Here is a 14,173-nt window from a genome sequence, read left to right as displayed (position 1 = left end):
GGACTTCTGCACACGTATAAAATTTAGCCATAATTTTGCAGAGCATTTTTTCTCTTTTTCGATAACTCTGGAACTACTGAAAAACTAATCAGATCCGCTCTTTTTAATTTTTTTATTTTACATTTTTGAACTTTTTAAAGTTTTGAACTTTTTGAAGATTTGAAGAACTGTTTTTAATTTTCTGGAACTTTAAAAATATTAAAAAGATAAAAAGTGCTAAAATAATTGAAGGCAATCTCCTTAGCAAGTAACTATATTTTCAAGAAACCCATCAAAATCAAATGTATCCTGCCAACCTACCAAGTATGAAAGGCCTACCAGTTTTTGTAAAAAAGGCACTTGGCCACACTGGTTAGGTTGAACTAGCCGGTCTTGAGGGCCTACATCACCTGAATAAGTCCATATTATTTGAGGAGTTCCAAACCAAAACCCAATGAGTGACTCATAAAAAGGTCCTTGACAAATGATAAATAAATAAACTAAATGTAAGGCCCGATAACCTGCGAAGAGATTTAAGGCCGCGTTACTCTTCCAATTTGCGTCGTGCTCCTCTTGATTTTCCCTACAAATTGACCGGAAGAGACCTACATGTTTTATGCCGACTCCGAACGGCCACTGCAAGGCAGTTGAGTTTTCACTGAGAGCTTTTCATGGCAGAAATACACTCGGAGCGCTTGCCAAGCACTGCCGAGGGGAGACCCCGCTTAGAAAAATTTTCTTCTAATTGAAAAACCTTATTTCTAAAATTTTGATGTTGCTTTGCCCGGGGTGTGAACCCAGGGCATACGGTGTGGTAGGCGGAGCACGCTACCATCACACCTGGCCTAGAACATCGCAATGTAAATTGGACCACCTTTTTTTAATGAATTAGAATCAGTTGTGTAGGACTCGTATACACCTAAAGTACTCCACAACTTATCTCTCAAAAAATGTAAAAATTGCGTTTTGGTTTGGGACTCCATACAGATATCCAATCGTTTCGAAAATATACCCCCCTATTGCGAGTGTCGATTCCATCTTTTTCATTTAATTTGGTTATTATGCAAGTTAATCGCCAAATCTTTGAACTATTAAAACAGCTATCTTGTACGAAGCAGATTTTGATATTTTTTTTAATATTTCGATTCATATACGATACTTTTTTATCCATTATACAGATTATCGATTAACGCTCAACGATTGACTGTCGACTGCGATCGACACTCGCAATAGGGGGGATAAATTTCAAAAATGCTGTAAATGCTCATTTGTTTACAAAGCAAAATATTTTCCATAAACTACTGTTGACAGGTACTACGTGGATAAGTATTTAACTTTCTTCATCCAAATTTAGGTAACACCTTTTTCAGTTTTTTTGGCTCAGAGAAAAAAGTGAGTTAAATCTGAAACGGCAATATGTATATTTGCTTAAATAATTTTTTCGAATTTTTTTCTAGGCGCTCAGTTATTTATAAAATTACCGATTTTTTATGAACTCTTCACTTCCGTGTTTGAATAGCTCGGCAGGTAGCTTTAAATTTCTCTGGACATTAATATTATTGAGTCGGGATATTGCTTACATTAACTTAAAGGCCAATTAATGGTGACCTATAACCATAAAGCCATAACCAGATAAAACAGCTGATCGAACCTACCTTATGGAAATCAATGTAATCGATTAATGTGTCATACCATAACGCTAACGCCATAACCATACCATAGCCAACCAATTGGTTTTTGATTTTTCGCCATGTCCATAACCTAAAAGTATCTGAGTTGGTCAATTTATTAACTTTTTGTATATTTTATTTATTGTTTTGAATACGTTTTTACTAAGGGACTTATTTTTGTGGAATATGTTTGTAATTTTTTTGCGTTTTCTTCATTTTTATGAAATTTTCACGATTTTTGGTTAAGGCACCATAAATCGATAACATTGGAGATGGTTATGGATATGGGTATGGTTACGACTATGGCGTTAGGGTTAAGGAAGTTTAATTCGCCCTTTACCTATACGCCCCAAATTGTTGAGAATTTTAAGTGCCTTAACGAATCCGTTACCTACGAGCATTGTTACGACTTGGGGCAGCTTTAAGTTCACATGTATAGGAATGTACCTTTGTGCGCATGTATGTGTCTGGACCAGTGGTACACACTGAGCTTCGGAAAACTATTCGGCGCTCAACTACGTATCGTGTGAGCGCAGCGGAAGAGAAAACACCCGGCAAAAACTTGTACAAGCGGTTTTAAGCAATAAGGAATACTGATTTCACTTCTGACAGATAAACTTCAGAATCAGGTAAACAGAGGAAAGTATAAATAAGCCAAACCAAAAAAATAAAAAATAAATGTTGCCTCAACTTAAAGTATACATGATAAATAGAACCAGTTCTAGTCTATAAATTTTCGTAATATTTTTAGGGAAACTGGATTTCCTTTTTTTATGGCATACTATTCATTATGATGTTTGGTTCATAAACCTTATAATCAGGTTATTTATAACGCCTTATGTTACACTGATTTTTAGTGGGTTATAAGCTTTATATAAAAGATTCCTAATCCGCAACCTTACACACTTACTTAATTGGCGCATAACCGTTTAAACGGTTGTCGCCGTCCAATAAGGCGCGGAAGTAGCTCCTTCTCTCTACCAACCGGCGCCAATTGATCACACCAAGGGAGTTTAAATCGTCTTCCACCTGGTCCTTCCAGCGGAGTGGGGCCCCCCTCTACCTCTGCTTCCATAGGCGGGTTCCGATAGAAACACTTTCTTGGCCGGAGCGTCATCTTGTTCTGGGGGCATAAGAAGACAACCAGTGGCGGTTCTGAGGACGGTATTTTGGCAGGCATGTAGCTTCTTCCAATGATTAGTCTTTAGGCTTGGCGATCATATCGGGGACGCGTAGCGTGCAATCGGCTGGCCAAATGCTTTGTAAGTGGCAATGAGCGTTTCTTTATCTTTACATCAAGTATTCCCAGCAAGAGGTTTTGAGGATTTTTTGCGGCTCCGGATTTTCGGTACAATTGCGGCTGCATGCGAGGCAAGTCAGGTTTAGCGAGGCGAAAAAACAGCTAATCGTTAAATCTTCCTCGGTACTCGCCATCGCCAACGCATAGAGGTCCATAAATCTTTCGAAGAACTTTTCTCTCGAAACTCCCAGAGCCGCTTCATCTGACGTTATCAAGGTCCATGCTTTAGCACCATATAGCAGGACGGGTACGATAAGTGACTTGTAGAGTATGATTTTCGTTTGCCGAGAGAGGTTAGGTTAAGTTGGCATAATGTAAGTCTTCTTTGATTTGGTCCATAGGCTTCATTAGCCATCATTCCGTCCCAAAGATCCTGATCCAGATAAATAATTTTGCATGTAAATGCAACAACAACGATTTGAGCCAGATAAATCCAGATAGAAGTCTGGTTCAATTTGTGAGCCAAATAATGTGTTAATCTCTTGCTTTAGTTTGGCCTTTAATAAACCTACTTTTTTAGAAATAGATGTAGCTGATTGGGCTTTAGACGCATAAGTTAAATGAAAACAGCGGCCTATCACAACTCATATGTACAAAAATATCACGACCTCTGTTTCTCAAGTCTCTCAATTATCCAGAGAATTCCCGTTAGAATTGAGCGAGATACGGAAAACTCCCTGGATGCTGGCTATTATGAGGTTATTATATTCCTCCTAATGGCTTATAACAATTTCTTATGTAGGTCTTACTTTATATAGGCTATACGTTTTATACATGACCGTATCTTGCAGATAATCCTTATGCCGGATACAGAAAAATGAGGACTATTTTAAACAAAACTGCATACAACTAATATTCCTTATAGAATTAAGACCTGGTGCAATAAGCCTTTTGGCCATATGAAATAAGCCTAATAGAGATAGATATAGACTTCTATATATCAAAATTATCTGGGCGAAAAAAGAAATTAATTTAGCAATGTCCGTCCGTCCGCCTGTCCGTAAACTTGAGTAAATTTTGAGGTTACTTAATGAATTTGGTATGTAAGTTTGTGGTCACTCATCTTAGATCGCTATTTAAAATTGAGGAAATCGGACTATAACCACACCCACTTTTTCGATAGCGAAAATTTCGAAAAACCGAAAAAGTGCGATAATTCATTACCAAAGACGAGGAAACTTGGTACGTGGGTTGACCTTATGACGAAGAATAGAAAATTAGTAAAATTTTGGACAATGGGCGTGCCACCGCCCACAATTAAAAGAAGGTAATTTACAAGTTTTGCAAGCTGTAATGTGGCAGCTGAGTATATAATGTTCGGTTACACCCGAACTTAGCCTTCTTTAACTATTTCAAGCAGTAAACATCTCATGCGTGAATTCTATGCTCAAATACTCTTCATGTCAACTCATACTATTATACTCGTAAAAAGGGTTGCATTTGTATACGAACCTCTGCCGGTGTTGTGCACCACTGATCTAGACACCAAACTATTGTTAAAATAACGCCATGCTCCCTAGTTAAAAAGTGTTGGACTCATATATGTATGTACCTATTTAAATAAATATAAATGTATGTAAGTACAAAAATCTGTATTTGACGAATGGCAAACATGAATTTATGACATACTTTGTTGCGTACGCTGTTTTCGGTCGTTAAAAAGTCATTTCGAAATGAAAATATTGTCGTGCTTCCGCTCATTTATCGATGGCAAGACACCCAAAGACTCTTAAATACTTATATATGATGAAAAATCGTTCATACAAACATTTATGTCAAATTTGCTCTATTTTCATCTCACACTATTTCAAGTTATTCATATACATTGCACATACCTAATAGTATTTAACAAGACATCACAAAACAGCCAATTCAAAAACAAGTATGAGTACTTCCTGCCGCTTATTTATAACGATGCTGTGTCTGCATTATATGTGGCGTCGTAAAATTTTTTGTGTATGTTGCCATTTTTAGTGGACACGCATTATTAAAATAAACAAATCCTCAACTACCTACCTACCTACTACATACATACATACATACACACCCAATTCCTTCTTACTTCAAACTTAAAGTCATTTGTTTCTTATTCTACTTCTATTGTATGTTATTTTATTATAAACAATTTTGTTATGGTTTTCTTTATGATTTATGACCGTATATGCATAAACATGTATACATACATACATTTGTGTATATGTATTCGTTTTGAAAATGGCATATAAAGCAAATAATCCACATTAAAAGCTATCAAATTAATAATTGGGCTAGGGCTACAAGCTTGAAAAAAAAAACTAAGAACGAAATATTTCAAATTAAGTAACTTTAACTCCATGATTTTAGACAACTTATTTGATACAAAAAAAAAAAAAAAAAATACTTCGCGCAATTTACCTTCAAGGGTATGACGTGGCTGAATGCGTTTGTAACACTTCAACCATCGTAGGAGTGCGGGTTCAAATCCCACTCCCGGGAGAAAAGGCTTTGAAGAGATTTACAAGGTATATTCGAAACAGCTGTCGCCTTGTCCGTCCTGATGTCACGTTGTTTAAATTTTTCCCAAATTATTAAATAAATTATAAATTAAAAATTGCTTCAAATAAATGTTTTCATACATTTAAAGTAATAAGGGTAACCCCGCTTAAAACTCATACAAATAGACAACATTGGTTAATTCGCTGTAGTTTTATAAATAGAACAAAAGCAACAGCACCAAATTTCTTTGAAACCGCCTTATCAACGCATAACTTAACCACATGATGCCATACAAAGTATGGACTGGGAATAAAGAAAATATGCAAAGAAAGCAATGGGGATAAGGTTTAAAACAACTAAGGCATGACGTGGCTGAATGCGTTTGTAACACTGCAACCATCGTAGGAGTGCGGGTTCAAATCCCACTCCCGGGAGAAAAGGCTTTGAAATGATTTACAAGGCATAATCGAAACAGCTGTCGCCTTGTCCGTCCTGATGTCACGTTGTTTAAATTTTTCCCAAATTATTAAATAAATTATACATTAAAAATTGTTTCAAATAAATGTTTTCATACGTTTAAAGCAATAAGGTTAATCCGCGCTTAAAACTCGATATTTTTTTATTTTATTTGGAAAAAAATTATTATATGTGGAGTTATTTTATTTTGTTCACAAAATAGTTATTTCTAAATTCTTTTTTATTTCGTTCGGTAACGAATATTTCTTCTTTGAGATTTTTGTTTCGTTCGGAAATAATATTAATTTTTTTAAGTTTTTATTAGGCTTCGAAAATTGAGTTTTTAAATTTTTTCAGAATACAATAATTATTTTTTTAATTTTTTATTTCGCTTGAAAATTAATAATAATTTCTAATGCCAATTTCACACAGAGGCTTAATGAAATAATTAGTAAAGTTTTCTGCATTAAAGCCCTAATTAAACTCAATTTTCCATACAAAATATAAATTCTTAATTATATCTTATCGAGTGAAAAATCCAGTCGGCTTTGCTTGGTGCTTCGAATTTCATTGTCAATGTAACAAATGATGAGAAAAAAAAAACACTAAATTTCAAAAGTTTATTTTCGCTACATTCACTGCAAAAGATAATATGGCTTTTTCGAAAATAGGCACATATTTGGTTAGGTGCAACATGTATGGGTAGTTCCGCATGCATTTTATTTTTATTGCATTTATAGTTAAGAAGGAAACGGCTGCTTAACATTTTAATCACTTTTTGTAAAAACGAAATATTTTTTTGGGACTGCTGACAGATGGTCGCTTAATTGAATAGAATTGTGATTCGATTAAGTTTCTGTGTGAAAACGGTATAAGCTTTTTATTTTTCTGTTATGTTTGGTTTAACTGGTCTGTAAATAATTAATTATTATATTAATTTGTTGCCTTGAAGGCAAAGTTTGTTATTTTTGTAAAATGTATATTTTGCAAGTTATATTATATTAAATTAATATACATAGAAAACGAGTAAGTTAGAAAAAAAAAGTTCATAGACCGTATTTTTTTTCTCGGAAAATAATAATAATTTTTCATTAATTTTCTTTCGGATATTTGAGGCGCTCAGTGCACACATCGATTAACTCCATAAAACGAAAAGTTGAGAAACGCGATGATGTAATGTATATTGTTTTTAAAAATTCCTCTGATAATATGAATTCAAATATATAGCGTAGAATGCATAACTGTATATAAAACAAGTAAGAAGGGCTAAGTTCAGGTGTAACTGAACATTACATACTCAGCTGAGGGCATGTGAGACAAAATAAGGGAAAATGACCATGTAGGAAAATGAACCTAGGGTAACTCTGGAATGTGTTTGTATGACATGGGTGTCAAATGAAAGGTGTTAATGAGTATTTTAAAAGGGAGTGGGCCTTAGTTCTATAAATTTAAGATTTTTCAAAAAGTGGAGTATATCGATGTGTGTATTGAGCGGCTCATTTATTTCTTTTAAGTTTTGTTTTTTTTATTTTGTGTGGAAAACAATTATTATTTGTTGAGTTATTTTATTTTGTCAAAAAATTGTTATTTCAAATTTGTTTCATTTCAAACTAAAATCTCACTGCACTAACCCATTATTAAAGAGCTTAACTAATAGAAATATATATTTTTAAACTTACCCAAAAAAAAAAAGTTATGTAACCAACTTTTGTATTTTTTCTTTTCTTTCCACAGAGATGACTAAAAACTATCATAAAGGAAGTCAATATACATACATACAACTAATAAAGAAAAAAGCTATTAAAAAAATATTATATTACAGTTTATGGAAAATTGTGGCATACGGTTTTATGTAGAATCTTTGTACTTATAATACAAACACGTATATATTGTAATTGTGAATATGTAAATACATAGTCAATAAATATTAATAATAAAATTTGTATGCAAATATATGTACTGTCAAAACTGAAGTCCGAAAAAAATGAACATGGATCTCAATATATAATTCAACAATAAATTTAGGACATAAATATAATGTTATATATATGTGTATGTAATGAATTAAAATAAATCTCTATCCCAAAGCAAAAAACCTTTTTTGTTTACTGGAATATTTTTCTATTTGCCACGCACAGCGTAAACAAATTATTTTCCTATAAAGATTTTATGAAAATCTATTTACTTATCTTAATTGAACTCTAAATATTGAAATTATATATTTACTAGGTTGTTTCAAAAAGATGCTACTTTAAAAAAAACGCCTCAATTTCCGAAACAATTTTTTATACTCAGCTGTGCATAGCACACGGAGTTTATTAATTTCATAATTAAGCGCCATATACGAAATGGAATAGAAATGAACTTTGTCTCTGAGTCTGGTGACAAGATGATTGGTGCAATTATTAAGATATCTAGTCGAGATTTGGTACGTGCTATCCATCTTCCGTCACTATTTTAAATAAGCGAAATCGGATAAATAATACATATAGAGAGTACTAAAATTAGCACCAGAGTTTATTTTTTCAGTATACTTTTGACGCTTAAAAAAAGATCGGTATGTTTTATTTCCCCTCAAGAAATTTGTAAATAAGTAATTGAGTCAAGAATGATTAGAGAACTGCGGTGTATTGCGTTTACCTTTAACTATACGATTTATTGACATTTTAACTAACGATTTTTCGGTTACGATAGCAATTGTGCTAGTCACTTAACTCAGTTTTAATGGCTTATGAGGTGACTTTTATTATTACTTAGTACAAATAGAATAATAATGAAATTCCAGCTTATGCCATTCACAATCTTAAAATTATCTTCTATAATTTAGCAGCAATGGCTAATCAAAGTTTAACGAAAATCGATAAAAAGGGGTTACTGAATACCAAAATCATTATAGTTATCGATTCGCAAATATATCGATCACGCAAATCGATAACTTTAGCGATTTCAGGAGCGGAACTCACTTATTTTTTTTTTTAAATAATATTCGCCTTCCCTATCTGAGCGAGACGATGACTATAGCAACTTCAGAATTCAGTACTCTTTAATATATGATCTGTAGGCGAATTCACCAGGTTGTTTGGCTATATTCGCCATCAATATTGTGACGAATATTCGCAACACTAAGGGATACTATCATCTCTAAGCCGATACTAAGCAGTCACTTGCATCTATATAAACAAATCAATCATTTTGTCTACACGTATGTACATACAGCAGCGGAGAGATACTCACTAAAGTATGCAATCATCAGCGAACTAGTAAATTCTAGAAGGAGAAACGCCTAGAAATTTTTTTGTATTGACTGTAATGAAGTATATAATACTAATCTACATAGTAGTTTCTTATCACAAAACGGATTTTTACTAATTTTTAATTTTTCTTGCTTTTTATATATATATGAGGAAATCCGCCAAACTTTGGTTTTTTTGGAGAAATAATTTTTTTTTTTTTTGAAACATGGTATCACGCAAATATCTTTTTGTTAGGAACATTGACGGGTAAATTGGAGCTATAGTGCATCGCCGTTACTCGTCTTACATAATGCCTCAAAAAGATATAGTCAAAAGATCGAGCAAAATATATATAAACTGAGGTCGCAATGTTAAATATACATTTATTTCAACACTCCTGTACCGATTATATAGAAATTTTAACAAAATATGGAGATATATGCAGCTGTTAGTTGTGTAAAATTTTTTTGATGCACGAGACCCGGTTTTGTAGATATCGGTAAAAATATAAAACCGAATAACCGCCAAATATTTTTTACTGCAAAGTTTGCAACACATTTATTTTAACACCTTTCTACCGATTCTTTTGAAACTTTAAAAACATATAGATATGTAAACGAAGCATGTTTAGGTAAAAAGTTTTAATACCCGAGATCCGGTTTTGGAGATATTGATAAAAATATAAACCCGGAAATCCTTAATTTTTTTTACTTATTTAAACACTTCTTAACCGATTGTGTTGAAATTTTATCAGGATGTACATACCTATATTGGATATATTTAGGTAAAATTTTGTTGATACCCGAAACCCGGTCTTAGAGATATCGGCAAAAATATGAAACGGGGTAACCGTCAAATATTTCATACCCGTTTGTTAATTTTTTCTCTACACCACAGTAGTATACCATCAATTGCCTTATCTTGGAATATTCACGCAAGGAAAGTTATTGATGTTTGTACATGGGGAAAATATACGAAATTTTCGCCAAAAATTGACAATTGTCAAAAAGTGTAAAAAAATAAGAAACATAGTAGTTAGATTAGTATTATATACTTCATTACAGTCAATACAAAAAAAATTTCCCCCGCCCCCCCTGGAACCACGCATGCATATAGCGGATATATATTTTCCTAAGCCCGAAGTTTTTTTTTAGAAAGTTATCCTTATAAATATAACAGTCGACTTCTTGCACTAAATGAGAACTTTTGAGCCCTTTTGAAAAAGATGTCTAAACTAGTTTAACAACTATTATAAGATTGTGCTAATAGAGAAATAAGTATGTATTGTATATACATACAAAGATAAGTCCGGATCTAATTGGAATCCTAAAATATGGTAAAATACCGAACATGCAGAGCGAAAAAATTGTTAGACAAATCTCTTTAATGAGATAAGTTCAGAAGATTTTAACTAAATATTTATTTTTTAAGGCCCGGCCTTTCAGTAGTTAGTTAAACTAAGTTTTAAACTCCAGTCAAATTTAAACTTCAGTTAAATAACAGAGCAGCTTTTCAGTCACAGTTTAAGCCCGCTTTTGGGATAGTCTTTTTTGTATGGTACCATCCGGCAACAGCTGGATTTTATTTACCCAACAAATATGGAATTAATATTTCTAACACTCTTAAAGAAATATATACTTATCTACTTCTGGAGTTGATACTCCACACATTATCCTTAAACTTAATATTTCTCGAGTTAATATGTTGTAGCGATAAGAAATTGTATTGTTTGAGAAACTTATAGTTTTTGAGTTGATCTCTAACGTCATTTTCAAACTATTATCGAACCTTCCAGAAATTTCGACGCTATTAAGAACGAACGGAAATAGTTGAGTTAACTAGAGTCTAACTCTGCCAGATCGGCTGCTTAAGCTCAGCTTAAACTTTAGTTAGAGTAGACTGAAAAACTGCAGTATAAGTTAAAGCGTAGTTTAACTGACAAACTGAGTTGAACTTGTACTGGAAAACCGGGCCTAAGTTGCATACATAACTAGTTATGTTTACATATGTACATTGAAATTTATTGTACGAAATTTATTGAAATGTAAAAAAATTTGACATCCTACTAGTGTAATAAAATAGATAATAAATAGCAAAAAGGAAAAAAGATAAATTGTAATTATAAAAATTTTATTTAAGCAAATCTGATACGAATAGATAATGGACCGTTTCATTTTTTTTTTTTTCATAGCTATTCTCTGAAACAGGTTCGGGCATTATATGCGAGAATCAATTTCCTTTTTACTTCCTTTCTGTACTACATCAGAACCGAATGCAAATCAAGCATGAGGGAAAAAACAACTTTGTCAATTACGAGGACAAGTTCCAAGTATCTTCCCGATGATCTAGAGACCTTCAACTTTAAAGATAAGTAGGTTGGTTCCAAATGAAAAAGCAATATTTACTATAAAAACTTTTTCTAGATGAGACAGGGATCGATATATTTATAGATAACGCTTCATTGAGCTATCGATTTTAAGTAACTTGCGATGGAGTTTTAAAAAAAAATTGTGCTACACACGTGAAACCCCACACTTAATTGAGGACTCCAGGACAATGCAAGATGAGAAAAAAATCTAACTGATGGGACACTGGTTTAGATAATTAGAAAAATCATAAGAAATTTGGAATGTTGGTATAAATATGCGGTCTCTAAACCTTGAAATTTTAAGCGTATCTCCAAGGCTGAAGGGAGTGCATTACCTCTCGAAAAAAATTCTGATTATGATATTAGGAAGATTGCTACGAATTTTGAAGTCTTGCGTGGAGTTTTTAAGCATTAGAGACTTAAATTAGAACTGTGTTTTAGAGGCCAATACACATACATACACATATTGTAAAAGGTTAGGAAAATCGCACAGAACTGCCGAATTTTGCTAGACATTGGTATGAGAATTTGCATTTAGCTACAGACTTAAAACCTGCTACGTAGTTCAGTAGCAAAATTCACTAATTTTGTTGAACTTTTAAAATAACTAACTTTGTTTTAATATTGCTAACGCGATGTCAATTTTTTTAAGTTTATATAAAAAAATGGCTTTAAAACTAATGCAGTTTATAAAAGAAGAGTTTTCTTTTATTAGGTACTTAGCATCAACAGCTTTCGTTAACTTTTTTAACAATTTTCGTGGTAGCTATATTGGCGAATCGATAACTATAACGATTTTTGTATTCAGTAACCACTTTCTATCGATATTCTTTGCACTTTGATTATCTATTGTCGCTAAATTATAGAAGAACATTTTAAGATTGACTGCTTTATCTGTAATTCGTTAGCCATGTTAAAACTGATTATTTACTAAGTCAGTTTTACAATCGGTATAGGAAGCAAAAAATGGTGAGCTAAAATTTTGACAAATTGTGTCAGTAAAAGTTGGTGAATTCCACTACTGATCATAGCTTAACGAATTTCGATAAAAAAAATTAATATATTTTTCAGCTTTTACCAAGCTTTTCCACTGTTATTAGTAGTGATATTGTTGGACCGGTTATACAATCTGTGTTTGAGAATTTGGTATTGTTTAACTACAGAAATTTATATTTTTCAGTCAGTTCGCCTTAGATATCTCAACACCTTTTCCAACAGTATTTCGCAAAAGAACAAATGTATTTCTGAAAAACCAATTGAATTTCAAAAAATCTTAAACAAATATCAGAAAATTGTAAATGCATTTCAGATACTCCAATTGTAGTTCAGAAAACTCCGACCATATTTCAGATTTTCCAAATTTATTCTATAAAACCTTAAATCTTTTCAGATAACGACAAATTTATTTCAAAAGACGTAAAACTATTTCAGAAATAGTCAGATATATTTCAGAAAAATTCAAATGTACATCAGAAACCCAAAAGACCCACCGATATCTTGAGGGAAAAATTTGACCTTTTATGAAATAGAATTAAGATTCTCTGGAAAACTACTGGAATATCTGAAATACATTTGGATTTTTCTGATATACGTTTGCACTTTTCTGGTATTCGTGTTCCTATTGATGAGTTATTTGTTTGAGGTTGTTAACTACAGAAGTTGCGACACCTTTACTTTTCATTCGATTTCATTAGCTTTGATCTTACAAAAAATTATGCCAAATTCAAAGATTAAAAACGGAAAACACCTTTTTTGGAACGGTCTAATTTGTAAGTAAAGTAATGCTCATTACGGTGTTCAATTTAAAATGGATTTTTTTCCTTCCTAAAAATATGAAACTTTCGCTTCCACAGTAAAAAAATACCGCCAGAAAAGGAAACACCCTTATGTGTACCTATGTATTATTCTACTTGCAAGTGTGCCCATTTACTGATTCCTTCTCATCAAGATATTAAACTTCTTTTTCTTTTTTTATAAATGACTTCATGAACAAATTTTAGATTTGACCACTGGGCGAAGCGCCCCATTACGGTCGTCAACTACGTTGTTTGTTTTTTTTTTGTACCTTGCCTTTTGTATTTTATTTGAAAGGATCACCTTAAGTACATATTATACATAAACAGCAGCGAACAGAAAAGAAGCAGTGGCTATTAAAGTCTTTTTTTGCTATCGAAATTTCAAGAGAAAACTTCAAAAAATTTAATAACTCAAACAATGCATACCAATCTCAAAAACGTTTTCGGAATAATGCGATACAATTTTACGGTAACTTCTAACTTTTTATTTGGAGTTCTCTAAATTTCATTGAGCTTGCAGTTTCGTACTCCAGTGAATTTTAGTCTAACAAAGTACAAGTTATAGTTTTCTTCCAAAAGGTGTTTCAGAGTTTCATCCATATAACAGCAATTTTTTCACACTCAAAAAAATTCAGAGAACTCCAAATAAAAAAATTCGAAATTTTCGTAAAATTTTCTTGAGTTTTATTGAAAACGTTTTTGAGTTTGGTTTGCATAGTTTCAGTTACGAAATTCATTGAAGTTTTTTTCTTAAAATATCGATAACAAAACAAGGAATTTAATTGACGATATTTTAAAAACTTTCCATTGCTATTTTTCTGTTCGCTGCTGTATATATTTACATGAAACGGAAATTAGGGCGTTTCTAAAAAAAAATGTTAAGAGCCACGTTCAAA

The 14,173-nt window shown here is 32.4% G+C and overlaps 1 protein-coding gene across 9 annotated transcripts in view; it reads left to right on the top strand.

Annotated features, from left to right (window-relative positions):
• The window catches only part of dsx (doublesex), a 400,330-nt gene extending 392,641 nt beyond the window's left edge, over nucleotides 1-7,689 (top strand). For all 9 annotated transcript variants that reach the window (XM_067787557.1, XM_067787566.1, XM_067787547.1 and 6 more), the window contains one exon: nucleotides 7,615-7,689. The gene's annotated coding sequence lies outside the window, so the exon portion shown is untranslated. The remainder of the gene's footprint in view (nucleotides 1-7,614) is intronic.
• Nucleotides 7,690-14,173: the final 6,484 nt, after the last annotated feature.

Source organism: Eurosta solidaginis, chromosome 1 (genome assembly GCF_040869045.1).
Source record: "Eurosta solidaginis isolate ZX-2024a chromosome 1, ASM4086904v1, whole genome shotgun sequence".
Classification (NCBI taxonomy): domain Eukaryota; kingdom Metazoa; phylum Arthropoda; class Insecta; order Diptera; family Tephritidae; genus Eurosta; species Eurosta solidaginis.
Note: the sequence above shows the minus strand (reverse complement) of the source record. Positions and strands in the feature narration are given on the sequence as shown.